We start from the raw sequence: 12,149 nt of genomic DNA on the forward strand, positions 1-12,149 counted from the left end.
ACATGTAACTCTAGGAATCACTCATTTCAGCCACCTTTGCCACCATTTTCCACATTAATTAGAAGAAGAAATGAAATAAATGAATCGATTAGCTCAAAGAAATTCCACTGCAGACGAGTGTTTTGGTGGTTAAACTGCAAAGCAAGCCACGCACATGGTGCAGGCCACTTCTGTGGGCTCTATCAGGGATTTATGTGACTAGTCGACTAATTGTCACTAGTCTGTATCAGACTTACCAGTCGTTCAATCTAATTGTTAACATTTTAATTGATGCCCAATGCTGGTACATTGTGTTCTAAATGTTAGGCAGCGATCTACCACCAGATGGTGCACTGTTGTTGAGAAACGCCATAAATCTATTAATCTACCCTGATCTTCTTGTTAACACTGAGATCGCAGATACACGCAGAGGAAATTAGTTTCCTGAGAGGTGGAAAACCTCTCCTTTAGGAGAGCAGTTAAGTCAATGGGGGAGGGGCTCAGAGTAGAGTCACTACTCCTTCACATCAAAAGGTGACAGCCACCTTGGCCAGGAGGCTGTTCCAGCTGGGCACGTCCTACCAGTAGGAGGCCCCAGCATCCTTGGTCATGCTAGCCAGTTTACATCTATCAGCTGTGGTCAGGAGTGGTCCTTCCTGCTGCCCCCACAACCTGACTAGAAAACGGCTGTATAATGTATTACCTGAATCATTCTCGCCACACTTAGACGTACTTTTAGATTCTCAAATGATTGTCATATTTTAATAGAACATCTTTTGTAGTAATGCATTTTCATTTGTATTTAACAGAATGTGATAAATGGTTTAAGATACCTCTGCGTCTAGTTTGACAGTTTCTATTAATCAGTTCTGAAAATCAACTCAATATCTGAATGTTCCTTAGTTTTACATTAGTTGGTTAGTCTAATTATTTCCCCCTCGATTAGTCGACTAGTAAATAAGACGCCAGGAACATCCCTACTCTTCAGACAAAATGTGAGTATGAATTACACACCAAGGTATTAAAATGGATATGGAGTATGGCTTTGGTTTACCATAAACAGCTGATGTAAGGACATCATTAATGTACTCTGTCCAATGAACACTGGAAACAAGACTGCACTGACCTTGCTGGCAAACCTCAATGAGTTCAGAGTTTCCCCAAAGCTGTCGGGCTCCGGAGCAATGTTAACAAACATCAAGCTGCAAATAAAGACATCCAAAATTAGTGCCAAAGAATAAACAGTCACAATCTGAAGTGATGAGATCAAACGCTGTTAAATATTTTTGGGGGATAAATTCCTTCAGTTTTATGTGTCGTCATTATAAAGATTTGTGATGTCAACAAACTCACGTTTTGCCGTTTCCCCCCCAAACATCCCTGCAGGAGGTACGTGAGCTTCGAGTTCCTGTAAGCTACGTAAGTCTCCTGGAACACAAAGGCCAAAAAAATCATTAATACTGTAAATGTAAAGAAAGCAGGTGTGACATCTAAGACTACAGAAACTGCAGCTGCAGACCTTTTTGGCCAGAGCGGCGATAACGACGCCCAGGTTGGACAGTGAGCTGTTGATGGCGGTCATCTCTTTGAAACGGTCACCCTGAGACTGGCTCTTCACCATTCGCTCACTGCCAGCCAAGTCCACCAGGCACAGAGTGGCTACACACACAGAGAAAACCAACTCTTATAGGAAGCAGTGATCCGTTTTTCCTTCCATTAAAGGTAGTTTTAATACTTTACAAAACACTTCTTTTAGCGCTCAGGGGCTCAAACATTAACGTTGAGTCATCAGAGCAGATTTTGCACTGGTTACAGTAACAATAACTAACCAGACTAAATATTATAGATCCAAAAAGAAGAAGCCACATTCCTGATGCTGGTACTTCCAGTGTGATTATACTCATGTTACGACCCGGCTCAAAAGCCGCAACATAAAAACAGAGATGAATAGCAGAGTGTGGGTGAGAAGAGGTTTCATCCTAAAATGGAAAACCAGGTTGGCTAAAATGGCTGGTACCACCAAGGCAAAGACTAGTGCACTGCCGGGAAGCTTGCCTCAGGTATGCTTTTATCCACACCTGACTAGGTGTGGCCAATTAGCACCAGCTGAAAACACTGAGACGATTAGAAGCTGCAGAGGGACGTAACATTCAGTATTGATATTTGTAAATGTAAACTATGAGGATTTATTTATTTTTAATTCTTTTCTTTTTTTTCTTTTTTTCCCCTCTTTTTTTCTTTTTCCAAATAAATGTCCCGATTGAGTAATGAAACTAACCCAAAGGAGAATTCTAACAATATTAGACAGGCCATTCAATATGCTTTATCGTGGACAACTCGTGGCTAAAAACCCACACACACACACACACACACACACACAAACCTCTAATCAAACATGAAAACGGATAATCCAGCTGAAGCTTCAGACAGCCGTCAGACAGTGAAACACTGCCATCTGCTGGACTCGAATAACAAAGACGCTGCTTTGACGGGTGAGGGAGTTTCAACAAGTCTGCAACGACTCAAGCATCAAACTACAGAACTATTCTAGCGGACATGGTGCTCTAATGACTGCTTCATTAACGCAGGTCAGAAAGGATCAAACATATCAATAAATCATAAAACACAAAACGTCTCTTATTGCCCAGGGCTCAGGAAGTGAGTGTGTTCCTTATAGCCTATTAAACCTTAGCAGGTTATTTTGATGTGTTACAGATGAAACAGCTATCCAGTAACATTCAGCTACAAAAACGCTTTTTTATAATTACTTTTTTACAGCTTCGCACTTTTACACAAGTTTTATCATCAGTGTCACAATGGCTGCTGCTAAAATTGAGTACAAGATATTTGTTGGCCTGATTAAAAGGTCTTGATGCGTGCTCAATCATCAGGGAAGTAAATCTCCAAAAGTTGATTCTGTTCTTCTGGACGTAGCGTTTTCAGTCAGAGAAACCAGCCGACTGAAGGAACAATGGGCTGGGAGGTCAGTTCCTTAATCATGATTATGCAAATTCTCATGACCATTGATCAACAACCACTGATCAATGGTCCTGAGTACCATTCACAGAGAGTTGGAGAACGGCTGCAATCACAGCATTGTAAGATGGTGACAGATGTACCCTTAGGCCCCCTCCTTGATTCAGAGAGGGTCTTTCCCTTTTCACGTAAATGGCCTCCTTGACTCCGCCCTCAAACCAGCGTTCATTGCAGTTATTGTTGACAATCACATTGTGTCGTGTAACCATCCAGCTCACATATTCAATGTAAATGATTTGTTGAACTGAAGACATGATGAATGTTCCTGCATTAAAACACATCCAGCCTAGTGTTCTCACTCTCCCTAAATGGATCTGTTACATTAGTGATATATGGGAGTTGTGTTTCAGTCTTTTCCACATGAGGACATTTACATTTAGTTTTTGCTTTACTGATGAGTGGCTGGTTAACCTGCAGTGGTTGAAGTATGTGTCGGTCGTCTGGAAGAGTAGGTGTAGAAGACGTCTTTAATGAATGTAATGCTCTGAAGGTGTCAGTGATTACTGTGAATTCATTATAAAAGTGGATTTCAGTGAATAAAGTGAATAAAGACAGGCCCTCATGGTGACGCTCAGGTGTCCATAAAGTGTAACAGGAGAGCTTTGTCATACTTTCAGAGATTTTACATGAGCCAGTCTTTCAAAAATTACATAAATAAATAATTCATTCATTCATCCACAGGAAACACAATGCTCATATCTGAAAGTAAACTCTGATATATATCCCCGACTAGAGTTACTACTAAATAAAGGATCGCCCCAAAATGACTAAATATATAAAGACACTCTCCAGAAGAAGTTAAAGGGATTTTATTTATTGTACAAGCAATATCTTCATAAGAATTACAAATTCTGCAGACATATTACCTTCTTACTGAACCTGAACAACTCACACACAGACGTGTCTGCTGCTTATCTTTGTTCAAACATGATGTTTTATCTTCTCTTCAAAACACATTACTCATCTTTCTGGCATCGTGTTACATGAAAACACCTGCATTCTACCTGTGTCATTGTACCACAAAGACAATGATTGCAACACTGTGCTTGCAAAATAGAAGAAATAAGACGACCAGCAAATACATAAAAGATGGTAAAAGTGATTCCATCTTTGTGTCTCCTCCCATTGTTTCCCCAGTCTGTCTAGTTCCCATATTCCCAGGACACCGCTGGACAACAAGTGGGTATTCCAAGACTGAGAGACAGCCAGAGTTGGCAAAAGATCAGACATTCTCCACTTAAGTAGAAGTAAAAATACTATTGTTCCAGTGAAAGTTAAAGTACTGATTCAACTTCATTACTCAGCTAAAGCAAAAAAGTACAGGCTCCAAGCGCTTACAGAGAAAAGCAGACAACAGAATACAACAGAATGCTGATGGCGGCAGTAACACACACTTGGAGGAGAGGCTCCAGCCGTCCATTCCAGCCCTATCCCTAACATTAACTCTAACCATAACTTTAACCTTAACCCTATCAGGTCTTGTTTTACAAAGCGATTCATGATTAGAACAAAAAACACATTTACACATACCGATGATTTGTCACATAGCATCGTTACCTGTTGGGATGAGAACGTGTTGTTTCCAGAGCACCACAAATTGGGGTGTCTGTAGCTCAGGTAGAGCAGGAAACCTACTAATCAGAAAGTTGCTGGTTCAATCCCCGCCTGCTCCAGCCTGCATGCCAAATATCCTTGGGCAAGACGCTAACCCCAAGTTGCTCTCCGATGCATCCATCGGGAGGATGAATGCGTATTAATGTTAGATAGAAAGCACTTACAGAGAAAAAGCATAGAAAAAAGTGAGTGCATGAATGAGGCAAGTTGTAGAGAGTAGAAAGGTTTTATACAAGAACCAGTTCATTTACCGTTATATTTTAGTTTCATTTTCAGTTCTGTACTTTTTACATGTAATATTGATTCATTAGATTGACTACATGTATTAGACCTAACTTGCTGACAGCAAATTTAAACAACCGTAATAATTTATTTTCAGCGTCTGAAATATTTATTTAGTTTGTTTTTTGTTTTCTTTTTGGCTCCTGATATTAGTCAACTACTATTTGTCAATGTTGAACTAATAATGAATCTAAGAAAAGCTATTTGTCACGGTTGGCCAGCGTCAACCGTGGGGATGTGAGGAAGGAGGAGCCAGGCACGGAGCTCTGAATGCAAGCAGTGCGTTTATTTACAGTGAATGGAAAATAACAATAAATCCGCAGTGCGTTCCCGACTCCCGTGAAATGTCCTCTTCCCAGTGCTAGTGTTCCTTGTCTCCGCTCCTCAGTGTCTGAGCACCCCGTGCTCGCTGCCCTCTCATCTCCACGCTTCTCCTGGGGAGATAACAAACAGGCAGCCGTAAGACACATACAATGCGGCAGACTATCCGTACTGACTGGCCGAGAGACTAACGTGAAGTCACGCAATGATCCAGCGTCAGAGAGAGCGCCACCGCATTCTCAAGTAGCTCCTCTGACAAGGCTTGATCAGCTGTGTGATGGTCTTCAAGTGTGGCCAACCACCTGGCAGGGCCACACCCACCAGGCCTGAAGGTGCCTGTAAACAGGTGCTCTCAGAAACTCCGGCATCCACACACACACACAGATATACCTGCAAGCAGGGAGAACGAGGGACAGCACACCAAAAACACACATGTCCATAACTGCTGGGTCGTTTAGACTCCTGAGCTGTGCACGAGGGGTCGAACACCCACTGGAAGGCCGGGCACTGGTTTTCAACCGTAATATACCTGATGTGCTCAGGTAACCTGTAGCGCCATGAAACCACTGTCACACCAGGGCGCATAAGAAATGATGCTTTAAGAGACTGATGGGATCGGGCAGCAGGGAAAACATCCACAAAATGCTACTTTCAGTTTGACTCCCTAAGACTACCTAAACTAAGTAGAGTCATTACATGCTTGTTAAAAGCAAACCCTCATATAGTTTTTAATGTGCTTCTTTCATTACAATGACTAGATAAAGAATGTGGCCCTGTCTCTATTTAACACTGGCTACCCCAAAATGTTTCCAAACCTACAACCGTAACTTTCACTGAGAGATTTTTAGATACGCTTATTGAAGCTGTGGGGTTAATTTTTTAAGTAACATGAGAGAGAGGCAGCAGCATACTGTTAGATTATAATATTATTTTATGCCATGTTATACCCCTAACTAAAGATTGTGAATTATTATGTAGTTTTAGTTTGCATTATTCTCCTGAATTAGAAGAAGCTGACAACTATTGCATTAGTTAAACTGATTTGCATTAAAGTAGACTGCTGATTTATTGTGGATGAATGATATTGTTTTATGATGCATAATACTGCTGCAGAAAGTCATCGCCTTATTTGTCTGATTAGAAGAGAACAGAGCATGCTGGAGTTTTCTGCCCCAACTCAGCAGGAGCAGATAAACGGGGAGCCAAGGTCGTAGCTTAGGCGCCGTGTGAGAGAAAAGCATGTGAATGTTTAGGCTTTTATGATAAGGTGGGAGAACCAGAGGCTATAAGAGTTTGAGCAATGCTCCACCATTTTGAGATCTGAGGCTGTCTGCATCAGTGTCCATCTCCCACGCGTGTGATCATCATCGTTTGACTCAACCCGACCGGACCAGTGTTGTTATTGTGATTTTTCTCTTGTCTCCATCCCCAGTATTTTGAACCTTAACAGTACCGATTTAAAATCCTACATGTCTTTGTTCTCAGGTTTTCACGTTCACAAACTTTGGTGTCCACGCTATTTGCCTGCCAGGATGACAATGATTTAGATCACAGAAATCCAACAACATTTTTAAGCTGTTATTCCTGGTTTCACAGTGGAAAACTCCGGGTAACGTCCATTATCTTTGCTCCTGTATAAGACTTTCCTGAATGCTGAGGTTTGGTCTTCCACATGAAATTCAGTACTTTTGTTTCAGTTTCATTAATGATGCATTGATTTTGGACATCGATGTAATACATATGTGATACACGACAGTCTTTGAGTCCGTCCTCATATATAATCCCACTGTTTTTGCACTTCAGATGATTCCAGTAATGACTGATTTAAAAAAGAAAAGTGAAATGTTTCTAATGAACTCACCACGATTCTTATTTCAAACTTCATTAAGAGCTGCTGGATCAACAGGGGTGTCCTGGATTTGTTAGTAATATAATATAGTAATATATTATTATTAGTTTTAATTATTTAGTCAAAAATCAATTCCAGACTGCTCTGAGCAACATGCTGCAGCGAGAGTCCTGACAGGGACTAGAAACAGAACATTTATTGGCTCCCTGTTTTATCCAGAATAAAAGATTATTTTTTCTTTTGTGTGTCCCGTTTGGATCTATAGCCATCAGAATTGTTGTCTTAAGGCCAAGAAAGATGCCAAGAGGATTTATTTTACCAAGTGGGTCATCATGGCCTTGCCATATTGGTCCATTTGATTGACCTTTATTATAATTATGAATTTATTTTATTTTCAGTTGCTACAAACGGGACAGACATGACTGTGGGATAGGACAGGGAGAAAGAATGAAAGAAAGAGAGGGAGAGAAAGAAAACCAAAGGGGAGAAGAGACGGTGAGAAGGGGGGGAAGAGAGAAAAAAAAACCAAAACTCCTGGGTCACCTGTATGGAGAAAAAAAAAACAGAAGAGAAAGCAAACAACAAAGAGCAACATAATAAGAAAAAAAAAGCACCATCACAATAAACTAGCTAGCAGTAGATATCAATAGTTACTAAATAATAAACGATATTGTGCAGCACGCAAGATAGACAGCGCACAATGTGCTTTGAGGCAGCAGCCAAGAAAGCTGTAGTCCGCGTCTGTGAATACCCGTGTGTACACCTGTGTGCATACCTGCGTGGATCAGCATGCTTGTATTCCAAAGGTTTCTCCATGTAACGATCTGCTAGGGAGTGTGTGTGTGTGGGGGGGGGCACAGCCCCGTCCTCCAGGGCATGAAGCAGGTATGAAGGAGATCAAAACTCGAGACATCCAGAGGCCCCCAGAACACAAGACACCAAGGAAGACCCACAGAGGGGCAGCCGCGCCACTGTTCCAGTAAGAGCTGAGGAGAGTCCCAGATGAGGGCTCATTCAGCAGCCGCAGAGCAGAAGCCAAGGGGAGTTGCAGTGACGCGCCCGTGAGCTCCGCCAGCAGCCAGCTGTGCCTGAGTGACCAAGCCCCAGGCCGAGAGGCCGGGGGCACCCCACCTCCGAAGTGCCCCAGGCTCCAGGCCCCGACAAGCGGCCGCCAAGGAGTGAGCCGGTGTGTACCCGGACGCCCACCCCCAGACACAAAGAACCACCAACGCACCGACACCTGAGGGAGTCCGCCACCGGCAGGGGAAGTGGTGGTGGGGGGAGATAGGCCTCCAAACCTTGGAGGGCCTGAGATGTCCCCAGAGAGGTGGCGTCTGATACCCAACCTGACATATAGACACAGACATACAGGCACACACAGATACAAACATCCATTCCCACCCTCATGCTCTCATATGCACTTACTCCACACTCAACCGACGTGGAGACAGACATAAAGAGACGCTGTACACACGATCACACTCCCCAAGCGTACTCTACGAACTGGGTCTAGGTACCCTTGCCCCTGGAGGGGGGAACTGCACCCAGACCCAGGTAGTGTTACCCTTTTCCCTGCGGTGGGGAGAGGCAGACCGCCCCGACTCCGCAGCAGCAGGGAGGCCCCACACCCCAGACCGCAGCCGGACGGCCAACTCCTCCTAGCCCCCCCGCTCCAGCAGGCCGCAGAGGATGGGGGTGAGAGAAGACTCCAAACCTCCCTCCACCCGCTCATTGTAGTGTTGATGCATGTGTGTTCTAAGGTGTAATTAAAACCCAGGAGGGCATGGAGCTACCTGCCAGAGAGCAGCAGGTAAGCGCATAGTCCCTCCTGCTAGCCCTCAATGTCTACGTGTATTTAAAATTGAGAGGTGGGCAACGATGCCAGGGGTGAGGTGTACACCCTGATGGTAACTTGGACTCCGTGTATCGTGCCCACCCCCAAGATCCTATATGTATGTGCAATGAGGGTGTGAGTAATGTGAATGTCTAAGTTGTGGGATAAAATTGTCCATCTCCCACGCGTGTGATCATTAAAATCATCGTTTGACTTAACCCGGCCGGACCAGTGTTGTTATTGTGGTTTTTTCTCTTGTCTCTTGTCTCCATCCCCATATTTTGAACCATAACAATACACACAGAGCATCAGTGATAGAAAGCTAGGCTAACATAGGGTAGCTACCTGTTCAAGGAGAAACATGTATAGGCCCATCTCAAGTGCCAGTGAACATCTAAATGATTCAGGGAAGACTTTGGAGAAAGTGCTGTGGGGAGATGAAACCAAATTCCAATTATGTGGCTTTAACTGACCTTTTGAAATACGAGTGTGATGGAAAAAATAGCATCCCCGCAGTCAAGCAGAGAGATGGAAACATTATGATGTGGGCTACAGGACGACTTAGTCGGGGTTCCAAGCAGTCAGGAAATGTGACATCGTCAGACTGCAGGCCACGGATTGGCTCGTCAGTCGCGGCACTCAATGAGTCATGAGACGGTGTCTTTCACTAAAATCAAAACTGCAGTTTTTTAAAAACCCTGCAACAAGGCAAATAGCTGCACAACACCGTGGTTTCCAAGTGTGACAAAAAGCCACAGATACATCATTCACACATTCACACACTGGTGATGGCAGCTACATTGTAGCCACAGCTGCCCTGGGGCGCACTGACAGAACATTGCAGAACCTTCAGCACCTCGTATGAAAAATATTTGACTGTGTGCATGCTTTTAGCACTGTTTGGATTTGAGAAAATCTAAAATAAATCGAAATTTGCTTTTAGAAGTTGTTTTATAAAGTTCAGTGGTATATTATGCATACAATAGGACATCTATTTAGATTTACATCTTCCACAGAAAAAACTGCACATTACTGAAACTTAGTATACTGGACTTTGTTGTTGTCCCACACAGGTTCAATTTCGAGTGGTAGATGGCTCAGTGCTCAGTCAACCAAGATTTTATGATAGTGGGCACAATGAGATAGATAAGCTGCTTGTAAACAGTACTTTTATGCTCTCTTTTTCCATTTGGATAAGAAAGAAAGAACCAGGAAACAAAGGCAAACAAATAATCTGTGCCTTTATCCCAGATTCACATTATAGGAACAGCTGCTCAATGACCACTGTAGTCTTTGCTTACAGCACTTTTATCTAGATCTATGCAAAGTGATCCACTACACCTACTTTTACAGTTAAATCATTTTATGAGCACTGATGCCATTTTAATCTGAGTTTCTACTCAAATACAATCAGTAAAGAAAAACACAGTCTGTGACGTTTGTTTTGAAGGAAAAGGTATTCCCTGCAAATGTTTATCTGTGTGAGACTATTCAGAAAACAGTCATTTTGTTTTATAGGTGAGACACTTGGCCTCTTTTTTCCTTGTTCTACGTTTGTCTTTTGTCCGATTACTCTGGAACACAAGATGGAAAACTGATATTCTCATGTTAAAAATATAGAAAAAGGATTTTATCACCCATAAATGTTAACTTCTCATGCCTCTAAGCACAAGCAGGAGCAGAAGTGCCCTCTGCAGTTTGTGTGTGGAAGTGCAAAAGCTAACAGCACCTGGTTTTCCCAGGCGGTCTCCCATCCAAGTACTGACCAGGCCCGACCCTGCTTAGGTCACGATATCGGGCAAGCAGAGCTGAAGAGGAGGATGCAGGAGGCCTGTGTGTGTTCAGCAGCCTGCTGCATTGGAGTTTGCCTGGTAACAGATGACTCAAACAGCCCACACACCCACTGGACGTGACCGCAAACATGCCCCCCTACACCTTTTACATAGCCCGGCTGCTCGAGTTCTTTTGCTGGTTTTTCCCGCGACCCCCCACCTTCTTCAAATCCAACAAAAGTGGTATCTATCGTTTATGCTACGTTTGTGCTGTAAAAATTTTTGTTTGTGCTGCTATCATTTTAAAGATATTCAAGAAAATTTCTAGAGGTCCCCAGAGGTCAACCAGCCCCCCCCACATTAATTAAATCAAACAAAACTGGTGTCAATCAACTGTGCTACGCTTGTGCTGGTTTGTGCTGCTAAAATTCTCGTTTCTGCTGCTTCTGTTTTAAAGATATTAACGAAAATGTAAAGGTCAAAAGGTCTCTTCAGTATCCTTCCTGATGGCAGCAAACTGAAGACGCTGTTGAAGAGATGAGTGGAGTCACCTGTAATGAAGAGGACCTTTCGAATGAGGCAGGCACAGTAGATCTCCTGGGGAGGGAGGCAAGAGAGGACCCTGCAATCCTCTCCACTGCTCTCACTACCCGTTGTCATATTTTTCCTGCAGGACCCAGTGCAGGAGTCATACCACACAGTGATGCAGTTGGTGAGGATACTTTCAATGGTGCTCTTTAGAAGGTGCTCATAGTGGGGGTTGAATCTCTTGTCAGCAGAGTGAAGAGAATTGTTATGTGCATTATTATTCAGCCCCCTTTGGTCTGAGTGCAGTCAGTTGCCCATAGACATTGCCTGATGAGTGCTAATGACTAAATAGAGTGCACCTGTGTGTAATGTAATGTCAGTACAAATACAGCTGCTCTGTGACGGCCTCAGAGGTTGTCTCAGAGAATACTGGGAGCAGCAACACCATGAAGTCCAAAGAAACACTCTGATGGACGTGTGGACAGCAATGCTGCCTTGAACAGTACCGATGTTTCAGGGCTGGGTGACGTTGTTGGGTGGGACATCTACATCCTGACATATCAAGGTTACTTTACTTTTAGGTCAATTTGCTTTACAGAAAAATAATAGCATTTGTCATCAAGATATTTATATGACTGCACTTGCTCAGGTTTGTCCGGATTTCAAACTGTTCTAAAAGTCTTTTGATTCAAATCTGGGGCTGTGTTATTGAAAGAAGCAGAGAAATCGATGAACTGAAGTCCTTTACTCTCTACATGTTTGACAATCAGGTGAAGTAGAATCAAAAGCACGTCCTCCACTCCTCTATTGGGCTTATGTGCAATCTGCATTGAATCAAGCTGAAGTTCAGTGTCTTCCATAATCACATTTCTGATGATTTTTTCAAAGACTGAGGTGAGGGCAGCAGGCCTGAAGTCATTTAGAACTTTTGGAC

At 43.1% G+C, this 12,149-nt stretch overlaps 1 pseudogene; it reads right to left on the reverse strand.

Annotated features, from left to right (window-relative positions):
- Nucleotides 1-12,149, reverse strand: part of LOC146577658 (carboxy-terminal kinesin 2-like) — a 372,043-nt pseudogene that overhangs the window by 163 nt on the left and 359,731 nt on the right.

The sequence above is a fragment of the Mchenga conophoros genome, linkage group LG3 (genome assembly GCF_057382185.1).
Source record: "Mchenga conophoros isolate Kocher_MC1m ecotype Shallow Benthic linkage group LG3, M_conophoros_male_GT1.1, whole genome shotgun sequence".
Taxonomy (NCBI): domain Eukaryota; kingdom Metazoa; phylum Chordata; class Actinopteri; order Cichliformes; family Cichlidae; genus Mchenga; species Mchenga conophoros.